Source organism: Bos indicus, chromosome 18, assembly GCF_029378745.1.
Source record: "Bos indicus isolate NIAB-ARS_2022 breed Sahiwal x Tharparkar chromosome 18, NIAB-ARS_B.indTharparkar_mat_pri_1.0, whole genome shotgun sequence".
NCBI lineage: Eukaryota > Metazoa > Chordata > Mammalia > Artiodactyla > Bovidae > Bos > Bos indicus.
The window spans coordinates 36,313,838-36,327,044 of NC_091777.1; the positions used below are offsets into that span (position 1 = coordinate 36,313,838).

Here is a 13,207-nt window from a genome sequence, read left to right on the forward strand (position 1 = left end):
GGAAGACTCTGGGTGGGAGGCATGAGGCTTCCATGTGAACAGCTGGACCCAGACCAGGCCAGAGCTGTGCAGGGTGAGGGGCGGGGAGAGGCGAATTCAGAGCGTCAGCAGTGGGGCCAGGGTTTGATCTGATAACTGCAGCTAGAACAATCAGAGCTCTTCCCAGGAGCTTTGTATAATCTCAGCCTCCCGAGATACCTGAGGGCGGGGGGAGGAGGGGTGGAGAGCTGAACCCAGACCCGGAAAAAGAGGGACTGTGGCTACTGGGACAGGGGTGGGTGGGAGGAGGAAGCCGTTTGGCAGCAGATAAGGAGTGGAGGAGACAGACCGGCAGAGGGAAGGCTCGGCGCGGACACTTCGTGAACCCAGTGGGGTCTTCGGAGGGGAGTGCGTTTGGGAGGGCACTCGTGTGCGCGGAGACCTTTGGACACGAAGCCACCGGCTCCCCGCATTCCCTGCTGACCCAGTCGGAGGATCGGGCGGGCTCAGACACTCACTCCCCAGGAGGGTCTCTTGGGCTCACTCTCTGGCTCCGCCCCTCCGTTCTAGCCCCGCCCCGGCCTCAGGTGCCGGACCCGCCCCGACTTCTGGTCCCGGCCCCTGGGTCTCGGACACTGCCTGGACTGACTCTCTGGCCCCGCCTCCTGAAACCTGGCCCTAGGCAAGAGCTCTCTGGCCGCACCCCCTGGCCTCAGGCAAAGTCCTAGCTCTTTAGTCCCTCCTTCCAACCCCAAGTCCCGCCCCCGACTTTCCAGCTGAATCCCTGGCTTTTTGGTTCCGCCCAGCCCGCACCCCGCGCGGAGCTCGTTGGTCTTCCACTTTCTCAAGGCAGTCCTGCTGCCCATCGGCGCAGAGCCCTCTTATCCACCCTCCCATCGCAGGTGAGGCAGAAGTCACTCACTCCCCAGAGTCCTTGTGGACCAGCCTCTGTCCTTTAGTTAACACTTATTTTGCAAATCACCCAAAGTGTTTCAGAGGAGCCTGAAATTTGTGTCCCAAGTCCTCTGCCCTCAAGCCTGAGTGGAGCTGGAAGGTGTGTCTTCTCACTTGGGAAATAGTTGGCGACCTCCTGATTAGGGTTACACTCGAAAAGCTCCAGTGAGACAAGAATTCTAGCCGGCTGAAAGATCTTGGACAAGTCATTTAACTTCGGAGCCTCAGATGCCCCCTCCCCTGTAACACTGGGGTTCACTACAGAGTCTTGGATGGTCATGGCCAGGACCAAGCGAGCACAGGGACTCATGTTACCAGATCAGAGTGGGAAGAAGGAAGCAGAGGAACCCTAGGTCCTCACTGTGTAGGAGGGGGCCCTTGTTTCCATGGGGACACCCTGGCTTATTTCCTGGCTTATTTTCCTGAGTTTCCTGATGAGCTTATTTCCTTCCCAGTCTTCCCTCTCCGCCTGTGGTGTAGGGAGTCCACCCTGCCGAGAGGTTAGAGGATGGCCTACTGTCTTGGCCTCCAGGGGATGCCTTGTCCCCTGTGCCCTGGACACCAGCCTCCTCACCCTCAGTAAGCTGACAACCCACCCTCACCTCTCTCTTTCACCCTCTCATCGGGCTGACCTGCCCCTAGACCACAGGCTGGCACGCATCTGGAAGTGGACATAAAAGAGGCATTCCTCTCCGGAGCCATCCCAACCTGTGCGGCAATCCCAACCTGTGCCTTCTCCACGAGCAGTGAAGAGCTCCCACCTCATCTCTCAATGAGAAATTTGTTAAGGAGGGTCTTTGTCCTTAGATGTTCCCCATACTATCCCCCATAGGCTGTATAGCATCTCTCCCCTACCAGATTCTTCTGAAAAATCCCCTGTGTGTTTGTTTTTCAAAATAAAATTAATCGACAGGAACTATTTAGGGAGGGTTTCCTGAGGGGAAGTGGAAGGAATCTCTGCAACCTTGAGATTACAGAACCTTTTCTTTTCTCAAAAGAAAAACATGTCAGAGCACTGGTATTCTGAGCCAGACCTTGTTTTGAAATATGCTCCCCTCTGTCCTTTAACAAACTACAGCCTTTCTCCCTCTTTGAAAATAAGATCACATCAAGTCAGGGATTAGAAATGGGAAAAATTCAATCAGAACCTCCCTCTGCCAGTTATACATCTCAGTACACTCCTAGGCGAGCAGAATCAGCTCCCACTACAACCCAGCTCAGCATCATCATTCAGAACGCACCGGTAGGAAATGGTGAAACAGAAGGGCCTTTCATCCTGAGTGAGCGAGGCCTGCAGCACTGCTCTTCTAGCTCCGGAAGCTGGCGGTGTCTGGGGCCAGTGGAGTCAGGGCCTGTTGCTTAAATAGGCAGTGGGAGGGTCTGGGTGGGGGGGGGCATGGAAAGTGGGCCATTTACCCAGCACAGCCAGGCAGTGTCTGCCGAGCCAGCAGTGGTCCTAAGCACGCGCCTGCCTGCTTGTCCACCGTGAACCTCAAGCCCACAGGTCCCTAGACCACAGACCAGCACCTGGGATGACCCCTGATGGACGTGCTGCTCCAAGTGAGACCACGTGCCCAGACACACGGAGCTTGGTCCGGGTTCCTGGATACCTCTTCCTGTCCTGAGACACAGCCTGTCTGGGCAGCAGAACCAACTGTGGAGTTGGATGGACCTGCTCCCAAGACCAGTAAGTAGTGGGCATCAAGCAGGGTATCTCACCAAGTCTCGGTTTCTACTTTCTTAAAATGAGGATAACACTGACTTCATAGGTTCAGAAATAATGTTTGCAAAGGTTCTAGCACCTAAGAGGCTGATTTATTTATCCACATGATGATGCTGGAGTCAGGTTACTGTCAACAAGGTTCAAGTCTAGAGAGGTTTGGTAACTTACACAAAGTCACACAGCCCTTTAGCTGAGTGTCAGAGTCAGACTTCGTGCAGACCTGAGACTAAGTTGGGCTGGCAGAAACCCCTTGAGGTGAAGGTAGGGAGCAACTGCTGGCCTTGGGGAAATGTCTTGACTGAACTCTGGTGAAGGAGTTACCCCTAGAAACCCAATACAGAGATAAGGGAAGAGGCATGGCTGGACAGGCAAGCTGAGATGGCCAGTCTGTGCATTTGGTTGGGACCTTAGAGGGGATGCAGAAGTATCCTAGAGGAACTACTAGGTGTGGCTAGTGAGAGGAGTTTGTTTCTTCTTTCCACTTGTACAGAGCAAATCTTGTTTCAGAGCATAACTAATACATGGGTAGAATTGCACATTTTCCCCTTAGGTTCAGCTTCATCACTCAAGATGTTAGTCCTTTTGTCATTTTAATTTCAAAAGAACCTCTTTCTTCATTTCAGCTTGCCAGATAATTTATCATTCAAAAATACAACTGGCAAATGTTTCTTTCTTTCCTTGAGAGTCAAACTCGAAAGGCACAGTGTGTGTACTTTAGTTCTAGGCTGAACTGTTTTTTCATCTCTGGAAACTTTTCTTGTATTATTTCTTTCCAGATGTTTCCCTCATCATATACCCTACCCCATTCATCACTCTGTCTCCTATTTTCGGGGCTTCCCATTTCCCATTTTTCAAATCAGTTATTTCCGCCTCTCTTTGTTTTCTGTGTCTCCATTTCTGGCTGGCTGTTTTCTTTTATCCTCAACATCACTGTTTCCTTTGTTCTGTTGTTTCAGTTATGCAAACTGCTACATCCAGATGTTTTCAGTTCTTTTATAGTCATGGAATTACAGCCATTTGTTGTTGTTGTCATTCTGATCTGTTCCCGTTAATAGTATTTTGGTCATGTATTTCTTTCAAAGTAGTTACTACTAAGTTTGCCTTACTTGCTCCAGAGGCTTTGCAGATTCCATCATCTAAAAAACAAGTTCATTGATGTTTCTTGAGGGCCCACTGTATGGAGACACGGCTGCTCAGCACCTAGCTTGTAACTGCTTCCCTTCCAAGTTTAGCTCAGAACTGTGCAGTTAGAGCTGCTTTGAGGGAGATTCTGATTAACTAAGATTTATTGCATCTTGTTTTTGAAAAGATGTTCTATGTGCAATGTACTAAGATTTTTTTTTTTTTTAAGGAGTGAGAAAATTAGGGCTAAGGGAAAATAAAGGTGGAAAAAACATGAAGCAGAGATGGGAGGATGGAGTGAATGAGGGGGTCTTGATTCTGACCTCAGACGGGCACAGAGGGGATTCATTTTATAACTAAAACCTGTCCTTTTGATGTTTGTTTTTGTTGACCCTTCAAGTTCTTTCTTGAACGGCTACAGCACAGAATAGCTCCCTGGTGCAGCTCAGTCTGCAAGCCCCCAGGGTGGGAAATACTTTTTTGTTTTGTTCCCAATAGGAATGGAGTTGAAAAGAAACAGAGGTGAGATATATTCATGACGTGTGAGCGGCTGCATGTAAACACTGGAAGATACCTCTTGCTTGTCTTTCAAAAGTCAGTATTGATTGAGCAACTAATTAGCTGTGTATTTCCTGTGCTCTAAATTGGATTGTTTCCCTGTTTTGGGGTGGCAGGTGTCTTCTGGGTGGGGGTTCTCTGTTCCCATAGCGCGCCAGGGTGGCCTTATTTCACACCTCTCAGGAAACAGCCTTCCGAGTGACAGATTGATCGCTGTATGGGTGGTTACCAAAAAAGATCTTGTTTTATTAGCTGTTTGTCTTGCAAAGTGAAATCAATTTTTTTTTTAACTTTATGAAAATGTCATCGTCCTGGGATTTGAAAACTTGCCCTCTGGTTTCAAGGGAAGATTGGCAGATTCCACAGGTAAAGAGCTGTAATGTCAGGAACTCATTCGAGCCCTTGAGTAATGAGCTTGGCTGTGGCCCCCAGCCCGGGTTCTCTTGTGGTGAGGGGAGGCTACCCAGGGCCAGCTGGGCACCAAAGGATGTTGCCAAACCTCATCCTGGTGCCTGAAATGATGCCCCCCCCTTTTATTTTAATACATCAAAGGAACATAAACATCAAGAGATTCATGCACATGAATCCTCATGTGTGGGTAATTTTGCTTTTCTGATTGAGGAAGAAATAGAAAACATTCCACTTTTTTTTTTTTTTTTTTACAGTAAAAAAATGAAAAGATCCTGATGCTGGGAAAGATTGGGGGCAGGAGGAGAAGGGGATAACAGAGGATGAGATGGTTAGATGGCATCTCTGACTCAATGGACGTGAGTTTGGGTAAACTCTGAGAGTTGGCGATGGACAGGGAGGCCTGACGTGTTGCATTTCATGGGCTCCCAAGGAGTTGAACACGACTGAGCGACTGAACTGAACTGAACTGAACTGAAAATCAAGGAAATATATTAAACAATTTAAAAAGTATTTGCTTTCCTATTGGTGGCACTTAAAGAGAGAAAGAGGAGATTGAAAGCAGTGGAGAGAAGGCAGGGGCCAGAGTCCTGCCTCCAGGGACCACCCCCCCACCCACCCCACCCCGCCCCGCGCCGCCCTGCCCTGCCCTCCCTACTCCCAGCCCCACAGGCCAGGCCCCTGCAGTCTTGTGGGCAGAGACTTATTCCTGGGCCTCTTCCTCTCCCTCACCTTGTCCTGTCCAGAGGCAGTCCCTCCCAGCTCTGTGGTCCATTTTCAGTCCCTGCTTCCCCTTTCTCTGGCTGTCATCTCCACTTAGGCCTCCTCATTTCTTGCCAGCATGGTGGCACAGTCCCCAAGCCTATGTGTGGCACCTTCATGCTCCAAGTCCAAGCCCATGATCCCCACCACAAGCAGTCTGAGTTCCTCCTGCCCTTGGCCAGCACTTCAAATCTCCCTCCACACTCAGAAAATCTGCCTCCCTTGCCTGATTTGGGGGCCCTGCCCTCCACAGCCTTGCTTCTGCCATGATTCATTCGGATGGCCTCAACCTGTGGCTTTCCTCTTTCCTGGAACATGCCATGCTCTTTCACACCTCTGTGCCTTTGCACATGCTGTCCCCTGTATCTGGAACACCCTCCTCAGCTGGTCTACCTGGCACCCAGCCTCTAAGGTTCAGCACTGCAGCTCTCAAGCCCCTCCCTTCAGTCGCATGCCCACTGGGCTTTGTGCTGGCAGCCCAGAGCCCCCAAAGCAGCAAGCACTGAGCCCAGTCCCTGAGAGGCACCCAAGGAACCTTGGTTGAAATAATAAAATGGTTTCTAGCCAGCTTCAGGTCCGGAAGTTCCAGAAGGATCAGTTCCCTCTGTATATTCCAGGTGGCACAGCAGGAGCTGTGAGAAAACTCCCCACTGTTTGAACTAGTGCATTGATTAGGCTGCCTTAAAGGTGAAAGGACTCATGTGAACTCCTGTGTGTGGTGGCAGTGCCTACTGCCTGCAGCTGGCTGAGATCGCACCATCACCATCACCCATGTTTAGGGGGCACCAACCGTGTGCCAGAAACTGTGTTGAGGATATTGCATGCAGAACCACTTGTTTAATTCTCTGAAGAGCCTGGGAAGGCTGGGTATTATTGTTCCCATACTTGGAGAGGGAAACAGAGGCTTGAGGAGGGTAAGTGACTTGTCCAAGTCAGAGTGGCAGAGCCCAGACTCTGTGGGGAGGACTTATCTATGGCCCCCTCCTGGCTCAGGTTTTGACCCCCCACCCAGGACTCCCTAACGCCACAGAGGCATGTGCAGTCCAGGGACGAACACCCCAGGGGTCTGGGAAGCCTTGTAGCCTCCACCCTCCCCTCTCTGATGCCCTCATCCTCTGTCCCTGGGGAACTTAGCACCAGAGTGTGGATGGGGCTGTTGTCTTGGACAGACAGCTGGTGAGGCTCAGAAGGTTAGAACCAGCAGGAGCCAGATAGAGCTCTAGTCGTGGGGCCAGGGAGGGGTTGAGGGGACATGCTGGCCAAGCTCAGTTTATCTTACCTGCTCCTTCAGCCTGGCCCCCCACCATCTGTTCTCACCCAGAAATCAAAGTGATCTTTCTGCATGCAAACCTGAGCACCTTCCAAGCTTAACACACTTTCATTGCCCCCAGAATAAAATCCCTGCCCTGAGCCCACCATCCTCTCCCAAATTCTCTGCTAGTCTCTTCCTCTGCTTGTGGAGGAGGACTTTCCTCTGTGGTCCCTCAGAGCAGGCCTTTCCTCGTTCTGTCCCCTCGTGCTGAAGTCCCCCCGCCTTGTTTGGTTGATAGCTCCTCAGCTGAAAAGTGTCCTCCTCATGGAAGCCCTCCTAATTTCCCCCAGCGTTCAGTATTAGGGCCTCCTGTGGAAGCTCCCAGCCCTGCCTCCCAGGTGAGCTCGGAAGGGGCTGGGACCTAGCCACCTGCATACTGACAAGGGCAAGGGGACTGACACATGTGGGCAGCAACGAACCCCAAGTGTGACCCTCCAGAGGGAGATGCCAAATATGGTTGCAGGATGTTGGGGTCTTATGGTGGGAGGGGGATTGTCCAAGAGGCAGGCAGTGCCTGGAACATGCAGGGCTGTGGCCACGTGGACCCCAAGCTGAAGCCACAGCTGGACACCATTCTCGAGGAAGGCAGGGGGAGGAAAGAAAGAGGTCAAGGACAGACTTGGAGACTTATCCCATTTTTGGCTTGGTGAGGAAAGAGGAGCCAAAAAGAGCACTTGGGAAAAGGCGGAAGAATGCAGAAGGAAAAAAAAAAAGGAAGCTAAGATATAGCACTGTTTTTATTTAGTTCTCAGATAGTCTTAATTTTTTTTGTTTCCCTTAGAATAGCTGAAACAGGAGGGCCCTACGTGGCAGTCCCTGGGATGAGAAAACCGTGTGTCAAAGCTGCTGCCGAGTCCCTCTCTATTTTTACCTTCCTCACACTACCTCTTTGAGCCTGGAGGAGGCATCCTGGCCTGAGGTGGCCCGAGCTGGCGTCTCTGAGGCAGATTCAGCCAGCCCTCAGCTCGTTCTCCAGAAACCACCACCAAAAAGCCAGGTATTCACTTTTCTTGACCAGAAATAAACGTGTTAGACAAATGTCCACAGGCAGTCTTGAGGGATGTGAACACGGAATCACCCCATAAATTTACTTTTGTTTTCTTTCCTTGGTTCAAAGTTGGGGTTTAAAAAAAAAAGTTGGGGTTTTTTGTTCGTACTAGTTAAACATTAAAATTGGACAGTAATTAATGTCCTTAAAATAGAATGTCCGTATTCCCAAGTTTAGAAAGAAAAACCACCTAGAAGAGAAAAATGTGGACGCATGTGAAATGCCATTCCATCAACCACGGCGGCTTTCATCAGCCTTGACTGGGAGCCCTGCCCAGTGGGGTTTGCGGGATAGCAGCCCATGTATGTGGTCTCTTTTCACCCTGTCCTCCGCCCGCCCCCCCGCCCCCAGGCTCCAGATCAAGGAACCCTGACATATATGGCCTGGAGCCCTCAGGGTGCGCCAACCTCTAATTACATTTCTTTTTTTAAATATTGATAAACAGTTCCTCTGTTGATGCAAATGTTTTTAAACACCGAGCCTGCAGCTTCTGGCTCAGAACAGACAGAATGGATCCTCCAGGCCTCCTTGGGCCTTGAAGCTTCTCCCCATTTGCCTGGGCCCTTGGCCTCTCATTGGACCACTGAAGGAAGAAAACTGTCCCTCTGGCTTCCCTGGTGGCTCAGATAGTAAAGAATCTGCCTCCAGCGTGGGAGACCTGGGTTTGATCCCTGGGTCAGGAAAATCCCCTGGAAGAGAGAATGGCTACCCAATCTAATATTCTTGCTTGGAGAATTCCATGGACAGAGGAGCCTAGGGGGCTATATAGTCCATGGGATCAGAAAGAGTTGGACATGACTGAGTAACTAACGCTTTCATTTACCTGGATGGGGGTTTGCGGGGTGGGGGGAGGGTCACTTCAGGATTCAAAATCAGGCCTGGCTGGGCTGCAGGGTAAGGCTCACATCCCCCAGGTGGGGACTTCTGGCCTCTCTGTCTAGCTGGGCTCCTACTCTGGGTCAGGGTGGAGGTGGGGAGGGTGAGGTGGAAGGGGCCAGCTTCCGCTGCCCGGTGGCCTGATGCTGCACTACACATATGTCACCACCTTGCTTCCTGAATGGGTATTGGTCCCTGGTCCCACAGGTTTGTATGTAAACAGGATGACAGTGGAGTCCCCCCGACCCCAATTCTCCCCACCATGGCTGCTACATGGGATGGAGGGGAGGGGCAGTGGAGGGGACCCCTTCTAGTCCCACAGAGTCAGAAGAGCTAAATGCCATCCATTCCATCTTGGGGACACTGACATACCAGGACCCTCCAGGCCCAGACTCCCCCTGACGTAGCTGACTGCACTGTGTGGGGAGGATGGTGGTCCCCGTGGCTCCTGGATGACTCAGAGCCCACTTGGCTGCTTCTTGCCCAGACTGCCCAGTTCCCTGTCCTTATTGATCAGAGGACTTGACCAGCAGCCAGGTATCGTCATCACTTCTGAAATGACCACGTCCAGAGAGGAGCACCTTGTTACAAACGCAGCAGGTCGGTGAGGCCTGTGATACTGCAAAGCCATCGGCTTTGTGGGTCTGAGGCTGAGTTCCTGACATCGCCACACCTCCCCATCTGACATCGTAGCAGGTCAACTGCTATCGTTAACCATTTCACAGATGAGGAAACTGAGGCCCAGAGAGGTAAAGCACGCTGCCTGAGATCGCAAGGGAGGAGTTGGGATTTGAACCCAGGTCCATCTGATTCTGAAACCAGAGAGCTTCTCAATCTATCCTGTCACAGAGCATCCTGGTCTCACCTCCTGCCTTTGGCAAGTGGTCTCTGGAAGAGGGCACCCTCAGATGTCAGCATCATGGGTGATGTGGTCCTGGGTGAGGGTCAAGGGCTCTATGGAGGTACTGGAAGCCATGGTGCTTCTTATCAAGTCTTGCGCAGGTCTCCTTGGATGTCCTTCTTAGTTGGGGGACCTGTTAGCATGACCCATCTGGACTGCAATTTAAGAAGCAATCGTGATCAGCTTGGTGACCATCAGGCCTTTCTGCTACATGCCAGGAAATGGACCTAACCCTGTTATAGGGTAAATCAGATATAATCAGCTGCTAATTCAATGGAGTGACTCTATCAACATTTATCAAGATACAGAAGCTGGTCTAGTGAGTTAGACAACAGTGATGGTTGGATTAGACTCATAACAAGAACCAACCAGTACTTTCTGAGAGCCTTAAAAAAAATTAAGTGGAAGAGACGCTTTCTCAGTGCCATACGTTATAGGTATACACAGGTATACACATGTGTCCCAAATGTAGATGGGGGTGACTTTCAGACTGGCTACATGCACACCTGCAGCCTCATCCTGCTATGGTCTCATCTTTCCAGTCCTGACAGAGATACCTAGACCCCTGGAACACTGCCCTGTTCAAAACTGAAGCTGGGAGATCAGCCAGTAAATGGGGCTGGCCCTTCCCTTTCTGTGCCTGAGGATCATAAAATTCTCAGCCATGGAGTTCGTGGACATAGAAAATGTCTGACCAGCTCTGAGTGGGAAAGAATTTCTCTGCTAACTGGTGGTTTGGGAGTCACATAGGCCATAATCATATTATCATATCATATTAGTGAGGACTGATTGGATCTGTTACTTCCAGATTAGATTGAAATTTTGGTCCCCACTTTGTTCCCGACTGCCAGCCCAGCTGACCACCAGGGAGTGACCCAAGACCCTTCTCTGCAAGCTCACAGAGGTGGTGGCCACTAAGAGCCAACAACGTTCCACAGACTCCTACCCCAGCCTCCCTTTGCTGTAGAAGCCTGCCTTCTAGACCCCTCTGCAAGGAAGAACACTCCCGCCCACACGGGGGCCGGCTAGTGACTTTCCTCTGATCCATCAAGCTCCTCTTTAGGACTGTGCTTCCCCAGCTGCTCTCACAGGTGTAAGATCTAACTCCTATAATAAATATCTCATGCCATCGTGTTTGTATGGTTCTGCCTTCCTGACTGAGCCCTGAGCAATACAGCACCCTCAGTGTCTCTCCCCCATAAAATGGGGGTGGTGTGAGATATACCAGGCCTTAGAGGAGGACTGCATCCAGGTGCTAAGGGCTGTGGGCCTGGGATTGATCCTGGCGGGTACATTTGTCACCATCTGAGTACAAGCTGAGGATTTCCTGGGTGATGCTAGTGGTAAAGAACCTACCTGCAGTGCAGGAGATGCTGGAGATGCAAGGTTTGATCCCTGGGTTGGGAAGATCTCCTGGAGAAGGAAATGGCAACCCACTCCAGTATTCTTTTCTGGAGAATCCCATGGGTAGAGGAGCCCGGCGGGCTACAGTCCATAGGGTTGCGAAGAGTCAGATACAGCTAAGCACGAGGAGTAAGAGGACAAGCTTTAGGCCAGAATCATCTCAGTTGGGCTTTAGTGTTCTGGCACTGGTGGTGGGAGCCCCGCTGAGCAGGGCTCACATGAGCTCGGCAGACATGGTCATGCTGGTGGTGGAAGGTGTGGGTGGCCTTCCCAAGGTCTGACTGGTTGCCCAGCCCAGTGGGCATTGTAACTGAGTGTTAAAGGCAATGGCTGGGTAGAGCCTTTGCTTTCGGACGCTGGTATCTCAGTCCAGGACTCACCCCCAAGTTGGCACATCATTCCCCTGGAAGCCAGTCTGTGCTGAATTAGGAGGCTTCCAGGAAGATGCTGAGAAGGGAAGAATGGCTCACTGGGACTGAGACCAGCTCTGCTGACTTGCTGGTAAGGAGGCTTTGTTCCTGGAATGATGAGGAGCTAGTCTTGCCTCTTTGAAGCTGGAGATGAGATTTGTAACCACCGCTTCTGTCCCAGGGGCTATCCACACAGCACACCTGCCCACTATATTCAGGTCCCTGCTCAAACATCATCTCCTTGACATGGCCTCTACCACCCTATATAAAATAACACTCTTTCCACCACTCTCTATGCCCTTACCTGGCTCCACTTTCCTTTCCCGAATATCACCGTTTCACACAGTATGCAGTTCTGTATTGTCTTTCCTCCTCCAATAGGAGGTAAAGCCCATCAAGGCAGGGACTGCGTCTGTCTTGTTCCCCATGATCACCCAGAACAGCGCCAGCTTAGAGCAGTTGTTGTTGTTTAGTCACTCAGTCGTGTCCAACTCTGTGACACCGTGGACTGTAGCCCATCAGGCTCTGTCCCTGGGATTTTCCAGGCAAGAATACTGGAGTGGGTTGCCATTTCCTTCTCTGTGGGATCTTCCCAACCCAGGGATCCAACCCATGACTTCTGCATTGGCAGGAGGATTCTTTACCACTGAGTCATCAGGCTCATAGAAGACACCAGTGCAAATTCGCTGCAGGTCAGAACTGCCTTCTGTGTAAAGAAAAGTGTCCTGATCTCCCCTCCATTTGTCTTTCTCCTCCTAACCCAGAGGAAGGCTACTTCTTGGAGTCAGGAATGTTGCTTTGATCGGTTAGGTACCAAACAGGAGTTCTCAACATCCAGGGTTTTTGAGTTTTTTAAGTCTTTTTTTTTCCTAATCACTACTCTTGATCATGGAATCTGTAACCATTTTGGAAGTGGATTTAGTATGATTAAATTCTTTCCTAGCTTAATTCTTTATGGAAAACAAAAGTTTTAAATGAAGCGGATTAGAGTGGATTTGCTGATGTTTGATCGTCTGCAGGATAATTCACCCGGCTTCCCTCAGCCCCAAGGCTGGGCCAGCACCCTGAAGGATACGTCACTGGATCCTCCTAAGTGGAGGAGAGAAGATCCCCATTTTTACAGAATGCCCGTGACTGAATGGGCTGAGGCCCTTGAGGAACTCTCAGAACACCTAGGGGCTTCACTCTGCAGGGAGTGCCAGTCCTGGGATGAGGGGCAGCAGGCCATCCCTGGCCTGGTTACCGTGTTTTCTCCTGGAGTACCCACGACCACAGCTCAGCAGATGCAAGGGTGAGTGTGCAAGGCTGGGGCACGAGGAGGCTCTGGGTCGGGGGGGAACCTCTAGTAGTGGGACTGCTGGACGAGTCTAGGTCCCTCAGGAGCAGGAGGCGAGCACCTGGTCTCTGGCCCACCTGTCATGAGGTTCCTGGCCACAGAGGCTGTGCACAGCCCAGCCCAGTACAGAATCAGGGGGATCACGACAGCCTGAAACACTTTCCAAGAATAGAGCATAGACAAGAAAGCTCTCTGCCTGAATTGGAGATGAAAAGGCACTGATACTTGGCGGGGCCCCTCCAGTGACTTGGAACACTCTGCAGGAGACCTTGTTCTTGGTGACACCAGATGTGGGGCAACCGCTGTGACCTTGGTCACATGTGTGCAGACTTGTGAGGGCCTGTGGGCCTGGCTGGGAAAGACCCTAGCTCTTACCCAGACACTTGGTAACTCTTAGAAAATGGGATTTCCCTC

The 13,207-nt window shown here is 51.1% G+C and overlaps 1 long non-coding RNA gene across 2 annotated transcripts in view; it reads left to right on the forward strand.

Moving 5' to 3' along the window:
- The window catches only part of LOC109572094 (uncharacterized), a 62,733-nt gene that overhangs the window by 9,557 nt on the left and 39,969 nt on the right, over positions 1-13,207 (forward strand). For both annotated transcript variants that reach the window (XR_011561749.1, XR_011561750.1), the window contains exons 3-5: positions 2,431-2,620; positions 7,600-7,815; positions 12,477-12,748. This is a non-coding gene — a long non-coding RNA (uncharacterized lncRNA). The remainder of the gene's footprint in view (positions 1-2,430; positions 2,621-7,599; positions 7,816-12,476; positions 12,749-13,207) is intronic.